This window comes from Adiantum capillus-veneris, chromosome 25, assembly GCF_014529385.1.
Source record: "Adiantum capillus-veneris isolate H3 chromosome 25, ASM1452938v2, whole genome shotgun sequence".
Classification (NCBI taxonomy): Eukaryota; Viridiplantae; Streptophyta; class Polypodiopsida; order Polypodiales; family Pteridaceae; genus Adiantum; species Adiantum capillus-veneris.
In genome coordinates, this window is record NC_140955.1 from 24,387,840 (window position 1) to 24,396,124 (window position 8,285).

The window sequence follows — 8,285 nt, forward strand, 5'->3', positions numbered from 1 at the left end:
ACACCCTGCACCTAAACATTTCAAATCCTACACCACAGAGGAACGTAAGGTTTTGTATACAAAGGCACAAAGGACACCTATCGATGGAAGTAATGGAGTCTATGATGGTCCAACAATAATTAAAGAAATAGAATTAGTAGACCCTGGTGAGGAGTCCAAACCTGCCATTTTCATTGCCCAAGATATGACAGAGACTGAGGAGTATGTACTTAAGGAACTTCTCAAGGAACTCAAGGATATATTTGCTTGGACATATCATGATATGAAAGGTGTTCCACCTTCTATGGTGCAACACATGATTCCCATGAATAGCATGGCTAAAAAAGTCCAGCAATGACCCTACCCAATGAATCCTAAGTATGCAAAGATTGTTCAAGAAGAGAATGAAAAGCTTGTCAAATGTGGATTCATATACCCTATTGAGCACTCAAAATTGGTATCTCCAATAGTTATTGTGCCAAAAAATAATGGGAAACTCAGTGTGTGCGTGGATCTCAAAAAAGTCAATGCCACCACTAGGAGGGACTGTTACCCCTTGCCATATTCAGAACATGTGCTTGAAAGATTTGCAAGGAAGAAAGCTTATAGCTTTTTATATGGGTATTTTGGATACAATCAAATCACAATTGCACTAGAGGACCAAGCTAAAACGGCTTTTATAATCAAATTCGGAGCGTTTACATTTTGTGTTATGGCCTTTGGCTTAACCAATGCTCCTGCTACTTTCCAAAGATTAATAAACACTGCTTTTAGAGAATATTTGAGGGAGTTTTGTGAAGCTTTCTTAGATGAACTTTGTGTTTATTCCTCTTGGAAAGAACATCTATAATGTTTACAAAAACTGTTTGAAAAGTGGAGGTTGTATCGCATCTCATTAAACCCTTTCAAATGCCAATTTTGGGTTAAACATGGAGTCATTTTAGGGCATATAGTGTCCAAAAATGGGATTTCCACAGCCACCACCTACAAATTATAAAGGAGTTCAAAGGTTCATGAGCCATGTTGGTTATTACCAATGGTTTATTTTAGACTTTACCAAGATAGTTCATCCATTGTACAAACTGCTTTCAACATCTGTACCTTCCTTTTCCAGTATCTTGTATTTGGGCTCGTCTGATGTCATTGTTGTCAGTTTTGTCACTTGCTCGATTGTGTTTGCCTTCAAGGATAGCTTCACCTTTGTCACTTGCTCGATTGTGTTTGCCTTCAAGGATAGCTTCACCTTTGTCATATTTTGTAGGAGTCATCCTTCTTGTAAAGACACCTTGGCTGACCAAGCATCATTTTTTTGCTTCCAATTCTCTTTGATTTCTTTATATTCACTCTCATTTGTCAATGCTGGCTGTCCGTAACGATTAGAGGCGATGAAATTCCGCACATCCCTTGTCTCATCCAGCTTAAACAAGTAGGAAAGCAACTCCTCCAAGAGCATATTGTCGACTAGTTTTTCACCATCAAATTGGGATGGAAAAATACAATTGTTTGCAAGGGAAATGCATCCCTTGTAAGGAGAGTCATCAATAAATACAGTTCTTCATGGGTGCACTAAAATTAAGTGTGTGTGCACTATTTTTCCCTTGATTGTGCACCTAAAAATCAATGTGTGCTTAATGATTTTTCCACTCTGATGATTGATTTGTGCTGTGGTCATGCCCAACTAGAGATTTGTGAAATCACATTGCAATTTTGACAAGATTAACCCTTTTGTGTGCGCACCTAAAGGTTGGTAAAAATTGTCAATTATTAGTGTGTGTGTGTGTGTGTGTGTGTGTGTGTGTGTGTGTGTGTGTGTGTGTGTAATTGATTTGGCTGCACTAATCCCCTATGTGTGGATAATTTTTTTTAAAAAGGGGTATTTTTGGATAATTTTTGTAAATTTTTTACTAATTTTTGCTTAATTACGTAAAAATTTGATATAGTGTGATTTTTACGAGCTGTTTTGTGTGCGTATTTACGGCATCATTTTGAGCGCATTTGTGTCCTCCTTGGTCGAGTTTTGAGCGTTTCGGTATTTTCGAGCATCGGGTTGTTGATTTTGTTGTAAATTGCATTCATGATAAAAACTACTATTTTTGGTGTGCTTATGCGTGTCAAAAGTGTAGAGATTTCTAGAATTTTTCCGGAAATTTCTTGGATTTTTTTGGCAATTTTTGGATTGTTTGGATAATTTTTTGTGTTCTCGGGTGATTTTCGGCCTAATTTTGGTATTTTTGGACGTTCAAAAATTTTAAAAATGATTTTTGAGCTTCGATGCCGACCGGCGGGATTTTCCGAACCTTGTGGTGCGGTCCGATACAGCGTCGACGTTCATGGCAAACTCGACGGTGATTTTTGAATTTGATAGAGAAAACAAAATTTTGCGGGCTCACGATGGGAACGACTCCTTGCGGTGCTAAGGTTCAAATTTATAAAAAGAAATTTAAACAAAATCCCTCCCCCTCCTAAAAGTGCGATTATTACCTCTCTCTCTCTCTCTCTCTAACTCTTTCCTTCAAAAAACTGCAATTATTATATGGGGGCCACCATAATGTAAACACTTACTCTACCCTCTCTCTTCCCCACGTTCTAACTCCCGTGCCTTTCGGCGCTTGGGACAACCACACACACACACACACAAACCCTCCTACTCTCTCTCTCTCTCTCTCTCTCTCTCTCTCTCTCTCTCTCTCTCTCGTGTACTGCGTGCCATCAAGGCCACCCAACTCACAGCTATCTCTCTCCTACTTACTGCATCGCCCGCCATTGGCCAAGCCCCACCTCCTTCTCTTCGCACATGCTGACCCACGCACACACGCGTTGCAAGACTCTCTCTTCTCTCTGCCCCGTTCAGGTCCGAGCCCAGCTGTCGCAAGGTCCTCTCTCTCTCTCACTGTCCTGCTCCATCCACCACTGACCGCCTTTGTCGCTTCTGCACACATGCCAAACCCCCGCCTTCAACCCCTTGATGCGCGTTGCTGTCACCCCCACAGGTCAACGGTCATCCCTGCTGCACGCTGCTCGACCCCGCTGTCCACGCACCAAGCAGGTAAGTCAGGTAGGTTTTCTTTTTTGTCAATTTAGATAAATAGTTTAAAAAAGAAAACACACACACACACACACACAAACCATTAAAAAACAATAAAAAAGTAAAAAAAACCATTAAAAAATAAAAAATAAAATAAAAGGGGTTTCAAGTTTTTTTAAAAAAAAATAAAAAACACAAAAAACCTTTTAAAATAAAAAAACAATAAAATTTTGAAAATTCGATTAAAATTTTTAAAACGGTTTAGATTTTATTTTTTTTAAAGAACAACTTACCAAAAAAACTTATAAAAAATAAAAACCTCATAGAAAATTCTTTAAAAAGCTCAAAAATTACATAGATAATTCATCACTCTTTTGCAGGAAATTCGTAAAAACATTTGAGTAGAATTGAGTGATTTTTTAAAAATGTAGAAAATCCATAAAAAAATAAAAAATTGATCAAATAAATCATAATAAATTAAAAAAATCTTAAAATCTTCAAAAATTCTATAAAAATTACAAAATTCACTGAAAAAGTCTTTAAAAATTAAAACTTTCCCAAAAAATAAATAGAAAATCGCAAAAATACCAAAAAAATCAAAAAAATTAAATTTCACAAAAAAATAATAGAAAGAAAAGCAAAATCGTCGAAAGAGGAAAAAAGAAAAAAAAACACCGCCGAGAAAGTCACACACCGCAAAGTAAGCAAAAGTTGAGAAAAACAAAAAATCGCCACAAAGAAAACCGAGCAAACAATGGAAAAGCCAGAAACAGCAGAAGAACAACGGAAAAAAAGCGAGAAAAAGACAAACTCAAAGTCGCGAGCGGCACAATTTTTTTAAAACTTGTCAAAATCAAGCATTGCAAATTAGCTTCCAGTTGGACAAACAAAGACACAACTCACATGTGATTGCAGATTAGACTAGTACAAGCAGCAGAAATTCTGCTAATCAATACCAAAATCTACTAGGAGACAGTTTTTGTAGATTGAGCCAACATGGACTCAAATCGAGCTGAGAGTTCAAGTACAGCAGAGCAAGCCAGTAGCAGTAGCAACTCATGTACAAGTGCAACAGAGAAGATTTTACCGCTATATGGCTACAATGGAGATAAAGTCTTATATTGAGACTTGAAGGCCAAAGATATCTTATGAGTGGCAAAAGTAGCACATGAGCCAAGATCCTATTGATCAGAGTAAAGCAAGATTTAGAGAACTCCCAGATGTTCACAGACTTCAATGGAGCCAAGTATTGCAAGCTCAAAGATGAGGTGCAGATCGAAGTTCAAAAAGTCAACCCAAGTGGTTATTCTGAAACCTACACAAGCCAGCAAAACATACAGTTGGTGTATATGCAATCAAGGTCATTGTACACGGATTACAGTGGTTAGATCTATAGTCGAGAACAAAAAATGGAAGATCCAACAGATCAACCAATAGAAGCTAGTTGAATTGGAGAACCAAGCCAAAGACGGTACAAAGGTCAAGATGGAGCATTCTACAACTTGATGCTTAGTGTTCTAAAAAAAGATGCTGACAACTTGGCGAGTAGAGAAGAAAAAACTTCTCAGCAAGAGCTTGACATGATAGAACCAAATGAAATACTACCAGTCATGGTGTATTGCTTAGATTGTGGATGAAAAGGTGGATATTTTTCTAAAGATTGTCCAAGAAATCCAGAAAACAGGGACACATCAACTGCCAAGCAAGGTACAAAGAAAATTGGAAATGCAAATCTCGATGTAAGTGCATCTAACTCATCACTTTTAATGCAATCAAATGATTCTGCATTACAAATGCCACCGAGATAAGAAGTAAAGAAGATCAAAATTGCAGACACCCAAGAAGCAATAGGAAGTCCAAAGATCCAAACACTGCCAGCTGAATTAGCCAATGTAAGTCAGATTGGAAAACAGGGTCTCAAGTCAACCTCCATAGAGACACATTTAGATCAAGATGAGACCATGAAAAAAGCAGGACATAAATCTTCAATAGAGCCAACAATGAGAATAGCTATAGTTCTCAACAGGACAAAAGGAGCGAGTGTCAGATGCAATGCTCTACTGGATAAAGAAGTAAAGTGCAATATGGTTGCATAAAACATCCATAGCATTCTAGAGATTACTCAGGGCAAGCCAAGAAACAGGGAAATCATGGGTAAGGCTACAAGTAAAAAAGACATGGTTGCTACTCTTAGCATCCAACAACATGAAGAAGAAGTAAAGTTTCAGGTTAAGCCTTCAAAGGAAATGCTTGAAAATTTCATCCTTGGACATCAGTGGTTAGTCCAACACCAGGCCTACAAAGAAGATACAATGCTAATACTCTCTTTTCCAAGAGGTAATAAGCAACATTTACAGGTACCGTTAATGCTAGATTTAGAGTTACAGAAGTCACAAGAATCAAAGACAAATCTTGCAGACAAAGGTAAAGCTAAAGTGGACCTTCCACCGATTAGCACAAAAGGTGTGATAGCATCATATGCCTCTACATCACAGAACCCTTGTGGATCAGATACTTCTAGCAAGTCAGGCCTTCAAAACTTAAAGTCAATTGCTGACCCAACTAAAACCTCTAAGGAGACATCCAAAAAAGCAAAGATATTTCAGCCTAAGTACTCAAGAAAGCAAAAGATAGTTAAGCAAGTGTTTGTTCCGAGAAATTTAGTAAAGTCAATGATCCTGTTTGGATTAAAGACAGGAAATCGGCACAGAAAAACAAACACATGGGATGGATAGAATCACAAGGGAGCTTAAAAGAACATGAGTACTATAGAGGTAACATACAGATATGGGTACCAAAACCGCAGGTTAGAGCATATGAAGTGAAGTCAAGTCACTTCCAAGAAAGAAGGCCCACAAGGTATCAACCTCTACAATATCCTAGGATACCTAAGAAGCAGGTATACAACAGAACAGCATTGAAATATGCTGAAGTCTACCACAATTTTCAAGAGAATATATAACAAAGACAGATCTCAAAGAATCTTCCTCTTAGATAAGGATTCTATATAGGTTATACAAAGATTTGGCTACCAATCAACCACAAGCCAACTACAACTACAACGGACCTGGATGAAGATCTCAAGAACTCAACAAGATCTAGAGCGAAGCAAAGTCAACAAAGGAGATACCAAGCTCATTAAGAGATTTGGATTCCTAAGTCTTCCAATGCTCCTAGTCAAAAGCCAAATGCCGATAGTGAACAGAGGCCTACAACAACATCAAAGGCTCTTATCAACAGGCCTGATTGGAGAATCAAACAGATAATGGAGTCTTCATAGTCAAAGAAGGACACCCCAACCAACGCGAATGCAAATTCAAAGATGATAAAACAAGTATGGCAAAAGAAACCTTCAATGTCAACTTGGTCCTTCACACTAATCCTCTTTTTGAGGATTCAAGCTTACTTTTAATGTTTGTAGAAAGCACAAGAATGTAAAAAATCAAGTTGCCAGGGTGCAAAAAACACCCTTTGGCATAGTCAGAGTCAGGCTGATGAGCCATAAAATGAGCAAATCATTAGTCCCAAAGCTTCATGTCTTAATAAACTCTATGTTAAGAGTCGTACTTATTAGGATTATGCTCAAGCTAGAAGAGTTGATCATATATAAGTTGTGTTGCTCATGCTAAATGAGATAAGCATAAGATTCAAAGTCTATTAACTTACAATTGGTGGAGTGTCATAGAGTCCCAAAGCTTCATGTCTTAATAAACTCTATGTTAAGAGTCGTACTTATTAGGATTATGCTCAAGCTGGAAGAGTTGATCATATCTAAGTTGTGTTGCTCATGCTAAATGAGATGAGCATAAGAGTCAAAGTCTATTAACTTACAATTGGTGGAGTGTCATAGAGTCCAACACTCACGCACATTGCACAATAAGATGACAACACATATCCTCATTAACAAAAACCATTCTGAAAGGGGTGCCAGCTTGAAAAGTCATGTCATATGCTTTTATAGCTAAACCATCTTTCTGAAGAACCCCTCAAAATCTTTCTTGCACAACATATTGTTTCCCATGCATTTCTATGTATGCATATATAAGATATCCCACCATTGGACATATGCATTAGACATTCTTTTTTGCTTCCACCTATGCACCTTGAGTAGACTACAACAAGCAAACCAATGTTCCATCATGCTATCCTCTCATATTTGCTACCTTTTTAATTTCATATCTACCAACAAATAATCCCTTGAGTACTTTATTAATATTTCTTATGCTAATAAGTACTCCAGGCACTTTTTTCCCACTGGGTTTTTTTCCTTTGGTCCTCCAGGTATTAGACCTTGATTTAGAACCTCATTATTCTACTTTACTTGTACATACTTTTCATAAATTAAAAAAAACATCATCATTATGCTATTACAATGGAAAAATGCAACATCATCTCTCACGTCATACATATTTAGGCCAATCAAGATACTGGAGCAAATTGAACTTCATCAACAAATCCAATGACAAATGAAGACGATCAGCCCATCAACAACCAATCAAAAACCTTCCACAGCCTCCACGGACAATTTTCAACAGTGCCCGAGGACGGGCACTAAAATTGAAAGGGGAGAATGTTAATTGAGCTGATGTCGGTTAATACAAGCTTCTAAAGGCCCCAACCTTATGGATGCACATCGAAGATCAACATGAAGAAGCAATAAAGATTGGAGTTATACATTTTTTACATTTTCCCAAAATGGTCATGTATTGTAAATTCCCGATTTATTTCAAGCCATTGTAATATTCAAGATTTTCAGTCGTACGATGACCGACACTAAAATGATGCATAGTGGACTTTTGCAGACTATTCATAGTAGTTTGCGAGATTTACATGCACATTCTAGCATGGATATGCACGCTCGCCTACCACCAGAGCCGATACGACTGCATGTAGATCAACTAAGCAAGTCAGTGGGTGCAGGTTGAGAGAGTCTCTCACCTGTTTTCTTATACATATTACTAGTTTAGCTAGTAGGACCCACTTATTGGCACATTCGCCTTTAAGTGGGAGATTGTTGGGGTACATGCGTATATGCCTTGCCTAGTTGTCCAGGCTATGGGCGCCTACCCACTTACACCTTATTCTTGCTACATATACAAAGAATAAGGGGCTCATTAGTAGAATCGTGCTCCATCACACACTATGAATTCTCTCCTTCCCACACGCACCGTGCACGTACGCATCCGCGTACATGCACTCTTCACCAATGATTAGCACTGCTAGCTTGAAAAAAATGTAGGTTTTGTGTATTCCCACATATTCAATTTTGAAACCTACCTCT